Raw genomic sequence first — 18,808 nt, forward strand, 5'->3', positions numbered from 1 at the left:
GGAGCTGCGGAATAAACGGAGACTGGCAAAGGACGAGGTGACGATGTGCGTCGGGAATGGTTCCAAGGTCGATGTGATCGCCGTCGGCACGCTACCTCTACATTTACCTACGGGATTAGTTTTAAACCTCAATAATTGTTATTTAGTGCCAGCTTTGAGCATGAACATTGTATCAGGATCTCGTTTAATTCGAGATGGCTACTCATTTAAATCCTAGAATAATGGTTGTTCTATTTATATGAGAGATATGTTTTATGGTCATGCCCCGCTGGGTAATGGTTTATTCTTAATGAATCTCGAACGTAGTGTTACACATATTCATAGTGTGAGTACCAAAAGATGTAAGGTTGATAATGATAGTCCCACATACTTGTGGCACTGCCGTCTTGGTCACATTGGTGTCAAGCGCATGAAGAAGCTCCATGCTGATGGACTTTTAGAGTCTCTTGATTACGAATCATTTGACACGTGCGAACCATGCCTCATGGGTAAGATGACCAAGACTCCGTTCTCCGGAACAATGGAGCGAGCAACCAACTTATTGGAAATCATACATACTGATGTGTGCGGTCCAATGAGTGTTGAGGCTCGCAGTGGCTATCGTTATGTTCTCACTCTCACTGATGACTTGAGTAGATATGGGTATGTCTACCTAATGAAACACAAGTCTGAGACCTTTGAAAAGTTCAAGGAATTTCAGAGTGAGGTTGAGAATCAACGTGACAGGAAAATAAAATTCTTACGATCAGATCGTGGAGGGGAATATTTGAGTCACGAATTTGGCACACACTTAAGGAAATGTGGAATAGTTTCACAACTCATGCCGCCTGGAACACCTCAGCGAAATGGTGTGTCCGAACGTCGTAATCGCACTCTATTGGATATGGTGCGATCTATGATGTCTCTTACCGATCTACCGCTCTCATTTTGGGGCTATGCTTTAGAGACTGCCGCATTCACTTTAAATAGGGCTCCGTCGAAATCCGTTGAGACGACACCGTATGAATTATGGTTTGGGAAGAAACCTAAGCTGTCGTTTCTAAAAGTTTGGGGATGCGATGCTTATGTCAAGAAACTTCAACCTGAAAAGCTCGAACCCAAATCGGAAAAATGCGTCTTCATAGGATACCCTAAGGAAACCATTGGGTATACCTTCTACCTCAGATCCGAAGGCAAGATCTTTGTTGCCAAGAACGGGTCCTTTCTGGAGAAAGAGTTTCTCTCGAAAGAAGTAAGTGGGAGGAAAGTGGAACTTGATGAAGTACTACCTCTTGAACCGGAAAGTAGCGCAGCTCAGGAAGATGTTCCTGTGGTGCCTGCACTGACTAGAGAGGAAGCTAATGATGATGATCAAGGTACTTCGGATCAAGTTACTGCCGAACTTCGTAGGTCCACGAGGACACGTTCCACACCAGAGTGGTATGGCAACCCTGTCCTGGAAATCATGTTGTTAGACAACGGTGAACCTTCAAACTATGAAGAAGCAATGGCGGGCCCAGATTCCGACAAATGGCTAGAAGCCATGAAATCCGAGATAGGATCCATGCATGAAAACGAAGTATGGACTTTGACTGACTTGCCCAATGATCGGCGAGCCATAGAAAATAAATGGATCTTTAAGAAGAAGACAGACGCGGATGGTAATGTGACCATCTATAAAGCTCGACTTGTCGCTAAGGGTTATCGACAAGTTCAAGGGGTTGACTACGATGAGACTTTCTCACCCGTAGCGAAGCTGAAGTCCGTCCGAATCATGTTAGCAATTGCCGCATTCTATGATTATGAGATATGGCAAATGGACGTCAAAACGGCATTCCTTAACGGCTTTCTTAAGGAAGAATTGTATAAGATGCAGCCGGAAGGTTTTGTCGATCCTAAGAATGCTAACAAGGTATGCAAGCTCCAGCGCTCCATCTATGGGCTGGTGCAAGCATCTCGGAGTTGGAACATTCGATTTGATGAGATGATCAAAGCGTTTGGGTTTACACAGACTTATGGAGAAGCCTGTGTTTACAAGAAAGTGAGTGGGAGCTCTGTAGCATTTCTCATATTATATGTGGATGACATACTATTGATGGGAAATGATATAGAATTCTTGGGAAGCATAAAGGCCTACTTGGACAAGTGTTTTTCAATGAAGGACCTTGGAGAAGCTGCTTATATATTAGGCATCAAGATCTATAGAGATAGATCAAGACGCCTCATTGGTCTTTCACAAAGTACGTACCTTGACAATATATTGAAGAAGTTCAATATGGATCAGTCCAAGAAGGGGTTCTTGCCTGTATTGCAAGGTGTGCAATTGAGCACGGCTCAATGCCCGACCATGGCAGAAGATAGAGAAAAGATGAGTGTCGTCCCCTATGCCTCGGCCATAGGGTCTATTATGTATGCCATGTTGTGTACCAGACCTGATGTAAACCTTGCCGTAAGTTTGGTAGGAAGGTACCAAAGTAATCCCGGCATGGAACACCGGACAGCGGTCAAGAATATCCTGAAGTACCTGAAGAGGACTAAGGATATGTTTCTCGTTTATGGAGGTGACAAAGAGCTCGTCGTAAAGGGCTACGTCGATGCTAGCTTCGACACAGATCTGGATGACTCTAAGTCACAAACCGGATACGTGTATATTTTGAATGGTGGGGCAGTAAGCTGGTGCAGTTGCAAGCAAAGCGTTGTGGCGGGATCTACATGTGAAGCGGAATACATGGCGGCCTCAGAGGCAGCACAAGAAGCAATCTGGGTGAAGGAGTTCATTACCGACCTAGGAGTTATTCCCAATGCGTCGGGCCTGATGACTCTCTTCTGTGACAACACTGGAGCTATTGCCCTTGCCAAGGAGCCCAGGTTTCACAGGAAGACCATGCATATCAAGCGTCGCTTCAACTCCATTCGTGAAAATGTTCAAAATGGAGACATAGATATTTGTAAAGTACATACGGACCTGAATGTAGCAGATCCGTTGACTAAACCTCTCCCTAGAGAAAAACATGATCAACACCAGAACTCTATGGTTGTTCGATTCATCACAATGTAACTAGATTGTTGACTCTAGTGCAAGTGGGAGACTGTTGGAAATATGCCCTAGAGGCAATAATAAAATGGTTATTATTATATTTCCTTGTTCATGATAATTGTCTATTGTCATGCTATAACTGTGTTATCCGGAAATCGTAATACATGTGTGAATACATAGACCACAACATGTCCCTAGTGAGCCTCTAGTTGACTAGCTCGTTGATCAACAGATAGTCATGGTTTCCTGACTATGGACATTGGATGTCATTGATAACGGGATCACATCATTAGGAGAATGATGTGATGGACAAGACCCAATCCTAAGCATAGCACAAGATCGTGTAGTTCGTTTGCTAGAGCTTTTCCAAATGTCAAGTATCATTTCCTTAGACCATGAGATTGTGCAACTCCCGGATACCATAGGAGTGCTTTGGGTGTGCCAAACGTCACAACGTAACTGGGTGGCTATAAAGGTGCACTACGGGTATCTCCGAAAGTGTCTGTTGGGTTGGCATGAATCGAGACTGGGATTTGTCACTCTGTATGATGGAGAGGTATCTCTGGGCCCAGTCGGTAATGCATCATCATAATGAGCTCAATGTGACCAAGTGTTTGGTCACGGGATCATGCATTACGATACGAGTAAAGTGACTTGCCGGTAACGAGATTGAACAAGGTATTGGGATACCGACGATCGAATCTCGGGCAAGTAACGTACCGATTGACAAAGGGAATTGTATACGGGATTGATTGAATCCTCGACATCGTGGTTCATCCGATGAGATCATCGTGAACCATGTGGGAGCCAACATGGGTATCCAGATCCCGCTGTTGGTTATTGACCGGAGAGTCGTCTCGGTCATGTCTGCATGTCTCCCGAACCCGTAGGGTCTACACACTTAAGGTTCGGTGACGCTAGGGTTGTAGAGATATTAGTATGCGGAAATCCGAAAATTGTTCGGAGTCCCGGATGAGATCCCGAACGTCACGAGGAGTTCCGGAATGGTCCGGAGGTGAAGAATTGTATATAGGAAGTCCAGTTTCGGCCACCGGGAAAGTTTCGGGGGTCACCGGTATTGTACCGGGACCACCGGAAGGGTCCCGGGGGGTCCACCGGGTGGGGCCACCTATCCCGGAGGGCCCCATGGGCTGAAGTGGGAGGGGAACCAGCCCCTGTTGGGCTGGTGCGCCCCCCTTGGGCCTCCCCCTGTGCCTAGGGTTGGAAACCCTAGGGGTGGGGGGCGCCCCACTTGGCTTGGGGGGCAAGCCACCCCCTTGGCCGGCGCCCCCCCTTGGAGATTGGATCTCCTAGGGCCGGCGCCCCCCCCAGGGGCCCTATATAAAGAGGGGTAGGGAGGGCAGCCGCACCCAAGCCCCTGGCGCCTCCCTCTCCCTCCCGTGACATCTCTCCCTCTCGCTGAGCTTGGCGAAGCCCTGCCGAGATCCCCGCTGCTTCCACCACCACGCCGTCGTGCTGCTGGATCTCCATCAACCTCTCCCTCCCCCTTGCTGGATCAAGAAGGAGGAGACGTCTTCCCCAACCGTACGTGTGTTGAACGCGGAGGTGCCGTCCGTTCGGCGCTCGGTCATCGGTGATTTGGATCACGACGAGTACGACTCCATCAACCCCGTTCACTTGAACGCTTCCGCTCACGATCTACAAGGGTATGTAGATGCACTCTTTTCCCTCTCGTTGCTAGAAGACTCCATAGATTGTTCTTGGTGATGCGTAGAATTTTTTTTAATTTCTGCAACGATCTCCAACAGTGACGCCCTTCTGTACCGGGTACGGTGGTAGACCGGTGGTGGAACGGAAGTTCTGGTTTGTCTTGACAAAGCGGTACTACCGGTTCTTAGGGTGGTTGTACCACCTGGAACTCCACCGCCCAGGAATTGCTGGTCCAGCGGTAGCTCCGGCCCAACCACCGCTCTAACTACCGGCCTAGGGTGAAATCCTTCTGTTGTGAGGCGGTAGTCGAGCGGTGGTGGAACGGTAGTTCCAGTTTGTTCCGACATACCGGTACTACCGGTTGCTCCACCGGAAGTACCGCCCTGGTGCCCTAGCAAGGGTTTCCCGCATTCACCGGTTGTACCGGTGATCACTGCGGAAGTACCGCTCCTATGGGTTTCTGCGCATAACGGTTGGATATGAGGGGACCCTATTTAAGGAGGTGCTTCTCCCACCTACTATCCACCTCTTGCCTCTCTCTCTCCTCCATTAATGCCCTTGAAGCTTTCTTGCCCGATCTCTCTCTCCTCCATTAATGCCCTTGAAGCTTTCTTGCCCGATCTCTCTCTCTAGCCACTCAAACTCGTTGATTTGCTAGAGATTGAAGGAGGAGACCTAGATCTACACTCTCACCAAAGGAAACTTGATTCCCCCATACTTTCTTGTGTGGATTTTGTTACTCCTGGGTGCTTGGGCACCCTAGACAGAAGAGGTCACTTAGGAGCCACATTCCATTGTGGTGAAGCTCCGGGGTTTTGTTGGGAACCTCCAATTAAGTTGTGGAGAGAGCCTCACCCTTGTTTGTAAAGGTCCGGTTGCCGCCTTCAAGGCCACCAATAGTGGATTCACGGCATCTCGCATTGTGTGAGGGCGTGAGGAGAATACGGTGGCCCTAGTGGCTTCTTGGGGAGCATTGTGCCTCCACACCGCTCCAACGGAGATGTACTTCCCTTCAAAGGGAAGGAAGTTCGGTAACACATCCTCGTCTCCATCGGCTCCGCTATTGGTTATCTCTCACCTTTACTTGTGCAAGCTTATATTGTGTTGAATCCCTTGTTGCTTGTGTGCTTGGTGTTGTTGCATCATATAGGTTGCTCATCTAGTTGCATATCTAGACAACCTACTTTGTTGCAAAGCTTAATTTGGTTAAGTAAAGCTAAAAATTGTTAGTTGCCTATTCACCCCCCTCTAGTCAACTATATCGATCCTTTCAATAGCACACAAGGTATTCCTCCGGTATCGGAGTTGCATAATCTCGTAGTCAAAGGAATATGTATAAGTCATCAAGAAAGCAATAGCAATAAAACTTAACGATCATTATGGTAAGCTAACGAATGGGTCTTGTCCATCCCATCATTCTCCTAATGATGTGATCCTGTTCATCAAATGACAACACATGTCTATGGTTAGGAAACTTAACCATCTTTGATTAACGAGCTAGTCTAGTAGAGGCTTACTAGGGACACCGTGTTTTGTCTATGTATCCACACATGTATCAAGTTTCCGGTTAATACAATTCTAGCATGAATAATAAACATTTATCATGATATAAGGAAATATAAAATAACAACTTTATTATTGCCTCTAGGGCATATTTTCTTCAGTGGAGGGGTATATATTGTTGGGGAACGTAGTAATTTCAAAAAAAATCCTACGCACACGCAAGATCATGGTGATGCATCGCAACGAGAGGGGAGAGTGTGTCCACGTACCCTCATAGACCGAAAGCGAAAGCGTTAGCACAACACGGTTGATGTAGTCGTACGTCGTCACGATCCGACCGATCAAGTACCAAACGCACGGCACCTCCGAGTTCAGCACATGTTGAACTCAATGACGTCCCTCAAACTCCGATCCAACCGAGCTTTGAGGGAGAGTTCCTTCAGCACGACGGCATGGTGACGATGATGATGTTCTACCAACGCAGGGCTTCGCCTAAGCACCGCTACGATATGACCGAGGTGGATTATGGTGGAGGGGGGCACTGCACACGGCTAAGAGATCAATGATCAATTGTTGTGTCTTTGGGGTGCCCCCTTGCCCCCGTATATAAAGGAGCGAGGGGGGAGGCGGCCGGCCTAGGAGGAGGGCGCGCCAAGGGGGGAGTCCTACTCCCACCGGGAGTAGGACTCCTCCTTTCCTTGTTGGAGTAGGAGAAGGGAAGGGAGAAGGAGAAGGAAGGAAGGGGGCGCCCCCCCTCCCTAGTCCAATTCGGACTAGTCCAAGGGGAGGGGTGCAGCCACCCTTTGGGGCCTTTCTCTCCTTTCCCGTATGGCCCATTAAGGCCCAATACGAATTCCCGTAACTCTCCGGTACTACGAAAAATACCCGAATCACTCGGAACCTTTCCGATGTCCGAATATAGTCGTCCAATATATCGATCATTACGTCGCGACCATTTCGAGACTCCTCGTCATGTCCCTGATCTCATCCGGGACTCCGAACTCCTTCGGTACATCAAAACACATAAACTCATAATATAACTGTCATCAAACTTTAAGCGTGCAGACCCTACGGTTCGAGAACTATGTAGACATGACCGAGACACGTCTCTGGTCAATAACCAATAGCGGAACCTGGATGCTCATATTGGCTCCCACATATTCTACGAAGATCTTTATCGGTCAAACCGCATAACAACATACGTTGTTCCCTTTGTCATCGGTATGTTACTTGCCCGAGGTTCGATCGTCGGTATCTCAATACCTAGTTCAATCTCCTTACCGGCAAGTCTCTTTACTCGTTCCGTAATACATCATCCCGCAACTAACTCATTAGTTACAATGCTTGCAAGGCTTATAGTGATGTGCATTACTGAGTGGGCCCAGAGATACCTCTCCGACAATCGGAGTGACAAATCCTAATCTCGAAATACGCCAACCCAACAAGTACCTTTGGAAGCACCTGTAGAGCACCTTTATAATCACCCAGTTACGTTGTGACGTTTGGTAGCACACAAAGTGTTCCTCCGGTAAACGGGAGTTGCATAATCTCATAGTCATAGGAACATGTATAAGTCATGAAGAAAGCAGTAGCAACAAACTAAATGATTATCGTGCTAAGCTAACGGATGGGTCAAGTCAATCACATCATTCTCTAATGATGTGATCCCGTTAATCAAATGACAACTCTTTGTCTATGGTTAGGAAACATAACCATCTTTGTTCAACGAGCTAGTCAAGTAGAGGCATACTAGTGACACTCTGTTTGTCTATGTATTCACACATGTATTATGTTTCCGGTTAATACAATTCTAGCATGAATAATAAACATTTATCATGATATAAGGAAATAAATAATAAATTTATTATTGCCTCTAGGGCATATTTCCTTCAGTCTCCCACTTGCACTAGAGTCAATAATCTAGTTCACATCACCATGTGATTTAACACCAATAGTTCACATCACCATGTGATTAACACCCATAGTTCACATCGTCATGTGAGCAACACCCAAAGGGTTTACTAGAGTTAATAATCTAGTTCACATCGCTATGTGATTAACACCCAAAGAGTACTAAGGTGTGATCATGTTTTGCTTATGAGAGAAGTTTAGTCAACGGGTCTGCCACATTCAGATCCGTATGTATTTTGCAAATTTCTATGTCAACAATGCTCTGCACGGGGCTACTCTAGCTAATTGCTCCTACTTTCAACATGTATCCAGATTGAGACTTAGAGTCATCTGGATCAGTGTCAAAACTTGCATCGACGTAACCCTTTACGATGAACCTTTTTGTCACCTCCATAATCGAGAAACATATCCTTATTCCACTAAGGATAAATTTTGACCGCTGTCCAGTGATCTACTCCTAGATCACTATTGAACTCCCTTGCCAAAATGAGTGTAGGGTATACAATAGATCTGGTACACAGCATGGCATACTTTATAGAACCTATGGCTGAGGCATAGGGAATGACTTTCATTCTCTTTCTATCTTCTGTCGTGGTCGGGTTTTGAGTCTTACTCAATTTCACACCTTGTAACACAGGCAAGAACTCTTTCTTTGACTGTTCCAGTTTGAACTACTTCAAAATCTTGTCGAGGTATGTACTCATTGAAAAAACTTATCAAGCGTTTTGATCTATCTCTATAGATCTTGATGCTCAATATGTAAGCACCTTCACCGAGGTCTTTCTTTGAAAAACTCCTTTCAAACACTCCTTTATGTTGTGTAGAATAATTCTACATTATTTCCGATCAACAATATGTCATTCACATATACTTATCAGAAATGTTGTAGTGCTCCCACTCACTTTCTTGTAAATATAGGCTTCACCGCAAGTCTTTATAAAACTATATGCTTTGATCAACTCATCAAAGTGTATATTCCAACTCTGAGATGCTTGCACCAGTCCATAGATGGATCGCTGGAGCTTGCACATTTTTTTAACACCTTTAGGATCGACAAAACCTTCTGGTTGCATCATATACAACTCTTCTTTAATAAATCCATTAAGGAATGCAGTTTTTTTATCCATTTGCCAGATTTCATAAAATGCGGCAATTGCTAACATGATTCGGACAGACTTAAGCATAGATACGAGTGAGAAACTCTCATCGTAGTCAACACCTTGAACTTGTCGAAAACCTTTTGCGACAATTCTAGCTTTGTAGATAGTAACACTACTATCAGCGTCCGTCTTCCTCTTGAAGATCCATTTAATCTCAATGGCTCGCCGATCATTTGGGCAAGTCAATCAAAGTCCATACTTTGTTCTCATACATGGATCCCATCTCAGATTTCATGGCCTCAAACCATTTCGCAGAATCTGGGCTCATCATCGCTTCCTCATAGTTCGTAGGTTCGTCATGGTCAAGTAACATGACCTCCAGAATAGGATTACCGTACCACTCTGGTGTGGATCTCACTCTGGTTGACCTACGATGTTTGGTAGTAACTTGATATGAAGTTACATGATCATCATCATTAGCTTCCTCACTAATTGGTATAGTAGTCACAGGAACAGATTTCTGTGATGAACTACTTTCCAATAAGGGAGCAGGTACAGTTACCTCATCAAGTTCTACTTTCCTCCCACTCACTTCTTGCGAGAGAAACTCCTTCTCTAGAAAGGATCCATTCTTAGCAACGAATGTCTTGCCTTCGGATCTGTGATAGAAGGTGTACCCAACTGTCTCCTTTGGGTATCCTATGAAGACACATTTCTCCGATTTGGGTTTGAGCTTATCAGGATGAAACCTTTTCTTATAAGCATCGCAACCCCAAACTTTAAGAAACGACAACTTTGGTTTTTTGCCAAACCACAGTTCATAAGGTGTCATTTCAATGGATTTAGATGGTGCCCTTTTTAACGTGAATGCAGCTGTCTCTAATGCATAACCCCAAAACGATAGTGGTAGATTGGTAAGAAACATCATAGATCGCACCATATCTAATAAAGTACGGTTATGACGTCCGGACACACCATTACGCTGTGGTGTTCCAGGTGGCGTGAGTTGCGAAACTATTCCGCATTGTTTGAAATGAAGACCAAACTCGTAACTCAAATATTCTCCTCCACGATCAGATCGTAGAAACTTTATTTTCTTGTTACGATGATTTTCTACTTCACTCTAAAATTATATGAACTTTTCAAATGTTTCAGACTTTATGTTTCATCAAGTAGATATACCCATATCTGCTCAAATCATCTGTGAAGGTCTGAAAATAACGATACCTGCCGCGAGCCTCAATACTCATCGGACCACATACATCAGTATGTATGATTTCCAACAAATCTGTTGCTCGCTCCATTGTTCCGGAGAACGGAATTTTAGTCATCTTGCCCAAGAGGCATGGTTCGCAAGCATCAAGTGATACCAAAATCCCATCAGCATCGAGTTTCTTCATGCGCTTTACACCAATATGACCTAAACGGCAGTGCCACAAATAAGTTGCACTATCATTATTAACTTTGCATCTTTTGGCTTCATTATTATGAATATGTGTATCACTACAATCGAGATCCAACAAACCATTTTATTGGGTGTATGACCATAGAAGGTTTCATTCATGTAAACAGAACAACAATTATTCTCTAATTTAAATGAATAATCGTATTGCAACAAACATGACCAAATCATATTCATGCTCAACGCAAACACCAAATAACACTTATTTAGTTTCAACACTAATCCCGAAAGTATAGGGAGTCTGCGATGATGATCATATCAATCTTGGAACTACTTCCAACACACATCGTCACCTCGCCTTTTACTAGTTTCTGTTTATTTTGCAACTCCCATTTCGAGTTACTACTCTTAGCAACTGAACCAGTATCAAATGCCGAGGGGTTGCTATAAACACTAGTAAAGTACACATCAATAACATGTATATCCAATATACCTTTGTTCACTTTTCCATCCTTCTTATCCACCAAATACTTGGGGTAGTTCCGCTTCCAGTGACCAGTCCCTTTGCAGTAGAAGCACTTAGTCTCAGGCTTAGGACCAGACTTGGGCTTCTTCACTTGAGCAGCAACTTGCTTGCCGTTCTTCTTGAAGTTCCCCTTCTTCCCTTTGCCCCTTTTCTTGAAACTAGTGGTCTCGTCAACCATCAACACTTGATGTTTTTCTTGATTTCTACCTTCGTCGATTTCAGCATCACGAAGAGCTTGGGAATTGTTTCTGTTATCCCTTGCATATTATAGTTCATCATGAAGTTCTACTAACTTGGTGATGGTGACTAGAGAATTCTGTCAATCACTATCTTATCTGGAAGATTAACTCCCACTTGATTCAAGCGATTGTAGTACCCGGACAATCTGAGCACATGCTCACTGCTTGAGCTATTCTCCTCCATCTTTTAGCTGTAGAACTTGTTGGAGATTTCATATCTCTCAACTCGGGTATTTGCTTGAAATATTAACTTCAACTCCTGGAACATCTCATATGGTCCATGACGTTCAAAACGTCTTTGTAGTCCCGATTCTAAGCCGTTAAGCATGGTGCACTAAACTATCAAGTAGTCATCATATTGAGCTAGCCAAACGTTCATAACGTCTGCATCTGCTCCTGCAATAGGTCTGTCACCTAGCGGTGCATCAAGGACATAATTCTTCTGTGCAGCAATGAGGATAAACCTCAGATCATGGACCCAGTCCGCATCATTGCTACTATCATCTTACAAATTAATTTTCTCTAGGAACATATATAAAACATATGGAAGCAACAACGCGAGCTACAACATAGATATGCTAATACTACCAGGACTAAGTTCATGATAAATTAAAGTTCAATTAATCATATTACTTAAGAACTCCCACTTAGATAGACATCCCTTTAATCCTCTAAGTGATCACGTGATCCATATCAACTAAACCATGTCCGATCATCACGTGAGATGGAGTAGTTTCAATGGTGAACATCACTATGTTGATCATATCTACTATATGATTCACGCTCGACCTTTCGGTCTCAGTGTTCCGAGGCCATATCTGTTATATGCTAGGCTCGTCAAGTTTAACCTGAGTATTCCGCGTGTGCAACTGTTTGCACCCGTTGTATTTGAACGTAGAGCCTATCACACCCGATCATCACGTGGTGTCTCAGCACGAAGAACTTTCACAACGGTGCATACTCAGGGAGAACACTTATACTTTGATAATTTAGTGAGGGATCATCTTATAATGCTACCGTCAATCAAAGCAAGATAAGATGCATAAAAGATAAACATCACATGCAATCAATATAAGTGATCTGATATGGCCATCATCATCTTGTGCCTGTGATCTCCATCTCCGAAGCACTGTCATGATCACCATCGTCACCGGCGCGACACCTTGATCTCCATCGTAGCATCGTTGTCGTCTTGCCAATCTTATGCTTCTACGACTATCGCTACCGCTTAGTGATAAAGTAAAGCATTACAGGGCAATTTGCATTGCATACAATAAAGCGACAACCATATGGCTCCTGCCAGTTGCCGATAACTCGGTTACAAAACATGATCATCTCATACAATAAAATTTAGCATCATGTCTTGACCATATCACATCACAACATGCCCTGCAAAAACAAGTTAGACGTCCTCTACTTTGTTGTTGCAAGTTTTACGTGGCTGCTATGGGCTTAGCAAGAACCGTTCTTACCTACGCATCAAAACCACAACGATAGTTTGTCAAGTTGGTGCTGTTTTAACCTTCGCAAGGACCGGGCGTAGCCACACTCGGTTCAACTAAAGTTGGAGAAACTGACACCCGCCAGCCACCTATGTGCAAAGCACGTCGGTAGAACCAGTCTCGCGTAAGCGTACGTGTAATGTCGGTCCGGGCCGCTTCATCCAACAATACCGCCGAACCAAAGTATGACATGCTGGTAAGCAGTATGACTTATATCGCCCACAACTCACTTGTGTTCTACTCGTGCATATAACATCAATGCACAAAACCTGGCTCGGATGCCACTGTTGGGGAACGTAGTAATTTCAAAAAAATTACTATGCACACGCAAGATCATGGTGATGCATAGCAACGAGAGGGGAGAGTGTGTCCACGTACCCTCGTAGACCGAAAGCGGAAGCGTTAGCACAATGCGGTTGATGTAGTCGTACGTCTTTACGATCCGACCGATCAAGTACCGAACGCACGGCACCTCCGAGTTCAGCACACGTTCAACTCGATGACGTCCCTCGAACTCCGATCCAGCCGAGCTTTGAGGGAGAGTTCCGTCAGCACGACGGCGTGGTGATGATGATGATGTTCTACCGACGCAGGGCTTCGCCTAAGCACCGCTACGATATGACCGAGGTGGATTATGGTGGAGGGGGGCACCGCACACGGCTAAGAGATCAATGATCAATTGTTGTGTCTTTGGGGTGCCCCCTTGCCCCCGTATATAAAGGAGCAAGGGGGGAGGTGGCCGGCCTAGGAGGAGGGCGCGCCAAGGGGGGAGTCCTACTCCCACCGGGAGTAGGACTCCTCCTTTCCTTGTTGGAGTAGGAGAAGGGAAGGGAGAAGGAGAAGGAAGGAAGGGGGCGCCCCCCCTCCCGTCCAATTCGGACTAGTCCATGGGGAGGGGTGCGGCCACCCTTTGGGGCCTTTCTCTCCTTTCCCGTATGGCCCATTAAGGCCCAATACGAAATCCCGTAACTCTCCGGTACTACGAAAAATACCAGAATCACTCGGAACCTTTCCGATGTCCGAATATAGTCGTCCAATATATCGATCTTTATGTCTCGACCATTTCGAGACTCCTCGTCATGTACCTGATCTCATCCGGGACTCCGAACTCCTTCGGTACATCAAAACACATAAACTCATAATATAACCGTCATCGAACTTTAAGCGTGCGGACCCTACGGGTTCGAGAACTATGTAGACATGACCGAGACACGTCTCCGGTCAATAACCAATAGCGGAACCTGGATGCTCATATTGTCTCCCACATATTCTACGAAGATCTTTATCGGTCAAACCGCATAACAACATACGTTGTTCCCTTTGTCATCGGTATGTTACTTGCCCGAGGTTCGATCGTCGGTATCTCAATACCTAGTTCAATCTCGTTACCGGCAAGTCTCTTTACTCGTTCCGTAATACATCATCCTGCAACTAACTCATTAGTTACAATGCTTGCAAGGCTTATAGTGATGTGCATTACTGAGTGGGCCCAGAGATACCTCTCCGACAATTGGAGTGACAAATCCTAATCTCGAAATACGCCAACCCAACAAGTACCTTTGGAAGCACCTGTAGAGCACCTTTATAATCACCCAGTTACGTTGTGACGTTTGGTAGCACACAAAGTGTTCCTCCGGTAAACGGGAGTTGCATAATCTCATAGTCATAGGAACATGTATAAGTCATGAAGAAAGCAATAGCAACATACTAAACGGTCAAGTGCTAAGCTAACAGAATGGGTCAAGTCAATCACATCATTCTCCTAATGATGTGATCCCGTTAATCAAATGACAACTCTTTGTCTATGGCTAGGAAACATAACCATCTTTGATCAACGAGCTAGTGAAGTAGAGGCATACTAGTGACACTCTGTTTGTCTATGTATTCACACATGTATCATGTTTCCGGTTAATATAATTCTAGCATGAATAATAAACATTTATCATGATATAAGGAAATAAATAATAACTTTATTATTGCAAATACGTGCTTTATGTATGGTTTCTGTTTTGCTGTCACTAGTTGGTCTGTAAAATCTAGGGGGAGCTTTGATCCTAGTGTGAGCATTTTGCATTCCAAAAGCTAACTCTAAATAGTGCTCACACTCAGGGGAGCCCCGTCTATATCTTCTAGATCTCCCGTGCTTTTCGTGTGGTTGTCATCATCCACCAAAAAGGGGGAGATTGTAAGGGCATCTTCTGCCTTAGGGTTTTGGTGATGATGACAACACACGTGTGGACAAATCGTGCGTCCTAGTTTTCTCAGGTACACATTATGTGGCGCAAGACGGTTAGGCCTCCCCTCTACGCGGAAAAGATCGAAGACGGAGTTTCCGACATTTTTATTCCTTTGGTCGTAGGATATCCGTACTATTAAGAGGGAATCCACATCAGAAGGTATTGGGTGGATCACTACACGTACACATTCTTTGCACCCACCATATACCCTCTGCTCGAGGAGAGAGAGGTTCCCAAAGGTCCTCTGTGAATGTGTAGTTTTGCTCATGGCGGTAGTACCGCTCTATTAAGCGGTTGTACCGCTGGCATGCAGTTCCGGTCGAACCACCGCTCTAAGTACCGCTCAGGGGTGACACCCTTCTGTACCGGGTACGGTGGTAGACTGGTGGTGGAACGGAAGTTCTGGTTTGTCTTGACAAACCGGTAGCTCCGGACCAACCACCGCTCTAACTACCGGCCTAGGGTGAAATCCTTCTGTTGTGAGGCGGTAGTCGAGCGGTGGTGGAACGGTAGTTCCGGTTTGTTCCGACATACCGGTACTAATGGTTGCTCCACCGGAAGTACCGCCCTGGTGCCCTAGCAAGGGTTTCCCGCATTCACCGGTTGTACCGGTGATCATTGCGGAAGTACCGCTCCTATGGGTTTCTGCGCATAACGGTTGGATATGAGGGGACCCTATTTAAGGAGGTGCTTCTCCCACCTACCATCCACCTCTTGCCTCTCTCTCTCCTCCATTAATGCCCTTGAAGCTTTCTTGCCCAATCTCTCTCTCTAGCCACTCAAACTCGTTGATTTGCTAGGGATTGAAGGAGGAGACCTAGATCTACACTCTCACCAAAGGAAACTTGATTACCCCATACTTTCTTGTGTGGATTTTGTTACTCTTGGGTGCTTGGGCACCCTAGACAGAAGAGGTCACTTCGGAGCCACATTCCATTGTGGTGAAGCTCCGGGGTTTCGTTGGGAGCCTCCAATTAAGTTGTGGAGAGAGCCTCAACCTTGTTTGTAAAGGTCCGGTTGCCGCCTTCAAGGCCACCAATAGTGGATTCACGGCATCTCGCATTGTGTGAGGGCGTGAGGAGAATACGGTGGCCCTAGTGGCTTCTTGGGGAGCATTGTGCCTCCACACCGCTCCAACGGAGACGTACTTCCCTTCAAAGGGAAGGAACTTCGGTAACACATCCTCGTCTCCATCGGCTCCGCTATTGGTTCTCTCTCACCTTTAGTTGTGCAAGCTTATATTGTGTTGAATCCCTTGCTTGCTTGTGTGCTTGGTGTTGTTGCATCATATAGGTTGCTCATCTAGTTGCATATCTAGACAACCTACTTTGTTGCAAAGTTTAATTTGGTTAAGTAAAGCTAAAAATTGTTAGTTGCCTATTCACCCCCCTCTAGTCAACTATATCGATCCTTTCAATAGCACACAAGGTATTCCTCCGGTATCGGAGTTGCATAATCTCGTAGTCAAAGGAATATGTATAAGTCATCAAGAAAGCAATAGCAATAAAACTTAACGATCATTATGGTAAGCTAACGGATGGGTCTTGTCCATCCCATCATTCTCCTAATGATGTGATCCTGTTCATCAAATGACAACATATGTCTATGGTTAGGAAACTTAACCATCTTTGATTAACGAGCTAGTCTAGTAGAGGCTTACTAGGGACACTGTGTTTTGTCTATGTATCCACACATGTATCAAGTTTCCGGTTAATACAATTCTAGCATGAATAATAAACATTTATCATGATATAAGGAAATATAAAATAACAACTTTATTATTGCCTATAGGGCATATTTCCTTCAGTGGAGGGGTATATATTGTTGGGGAACGTAGTAATTTCAAAAAATTTCCTACGCACACGCAAGATCATGGTGATGCATAGCAACGAGAGGGAAGAGTGTGTCCACGTACCCTCGTAGACCGAAAGCGGAAGCGTTAGCACAACACGGTTGATGTAGTCGTACGTCTTCACGATCCGACCGATCAAGTACCGAACGCACGGCACCTCCGAGTTCAGCACACGTTCAACTCGATGACGTCCCTCGAACTCCGATCCAGCCGACCTTTGAGGGAGAGTTCCGTCAGCACGACGGCGTGGTGATGATGATGATGTTCTACCGACGCAGGGCTTCGCCTAAGCACCGCTACGATATGACCGAGGTGGATTATGGTGGAGGGGGGCACCGCACACGGCTAAGAGATCAATGATCAATTGTTGTGTCTTTGGGGTGCCCCCTTGCCCCTGTATATAAAGGAGCAAGGGGGAGGCGGCCGGCCTAGGAGGAGGGCGCGCCAAGGGGGGAGTCCTACTCCCACCGGGAGTAGGACTCCTCCTTTCCTTGTTGGAGTAGGAGAAGGGAAGGGAGAAGGAGAAGGAAGGAAGGGCCCCCCTCCCTAGTCCAATTCGGACTAGTCCATGGGGAGGGGTGCGGCCACCCTTTGGGGCCTTTCTCTCCTTTCCCGTATGGCCCATTAAGGCCCAATACGAATTCCCGTAACTCTCCGGTACTACGAAAAATACCCGAATCACTCGGAACCTTTCCGATGTCCGAATATAGTCGTCCAATATATCGATCTTTACGTCTCGACCATTTCGAGACTCCTCGTCATGTCCCTGATCTCATCCGGGACTCCGAACTCCTTCGGTACATCAAAACACATAAACTCATAATATAACCGTCATCGAACTTTAAGCATGTGGACCCTACGGTTCGAGAACTATGTAGACATGACCGAGACACGTCTCCGGTCAATAACCAATAGCGGAACCTGGATGCTCATATTGGCTCCCACATATTCTACGAAGATCTTTATGGGTCAAACCGCATAACAACATACGTTGTTCCCTTTGTCATCGGTATGTTACTTGCCCGAGGTTCGATCGTCGGTATCTCAATACCTAGTTCAATCTCGTTACCGGCAAGTCTCTTTACTCGTTCCGTAATACATCATCCCGCAACTAACTCATTAGTTACAATGCTTGCAAGGCTTATAGTGATGTGCATTACTGAGTGGGCCCAGAGATACCTCTCCGACAATCGGAGTGACAAATCCTAATCTCGAAATACGCCAACCCAACAAGTACCTTTGGAAGCACCTATAGAGCACCTTTATAATCACCCAGTTACATTGTGACGTTTGGTAGCACACAAAGTGTTCCTCCGGTAAACGGGAGTTGCATAATCTCATAGTCATAGGAACATGTATAAGTCATGAAGAAAGCAGTAGCAACAAACTAAACGATCATCGTGCTAAGCTAACGGATGGGTCAAGTCAATCACATCATTGTCTAATGATGTGATCCCGTTAATCAAATGACAACTCTTTGTCTATGGTTAGGAAACATAACCATGTTTGATCAACGAGCTAGTCAAGTAGAGGCATACTAGTGACACTCTGTTTGTCTATGTATTCGCACATGTATTATGTTTCCGGTTAATACAATTCTAGCATGAATAATAAACATTTATCATGATATAAAGAAATAAATAATAACTTTATTATTGCCTCTAGGGCATATTTCCTTCATATATAGCCTCCACACAAAATCTAAACGTTACACACATTTGACCCAACTCGGTCAGACCGAATAGGTGAACTCGGTGAGACCTATTCAGTTCAAAATGTGAACGTTAGGATTCTCGGTGGGACCGACATGATCAACTCGGTGGGACCGATGAGCTATGGTTAGGGCAAA

This window comes from Aegilops tauschii, chromosome 3 (assembly GCF_002575655.3).
Source record: "Aegilops tauschii subsp. strangulata cultivar AL8/78 chromosome 3, Aet v6.0, whole genome shotgun sequence".
NCBI lineage: Eukaryota > Viridiplantae > Streptophyta > Magnoliopsida > Poales > Poaceae > Aegilops > Aegilops tauschii.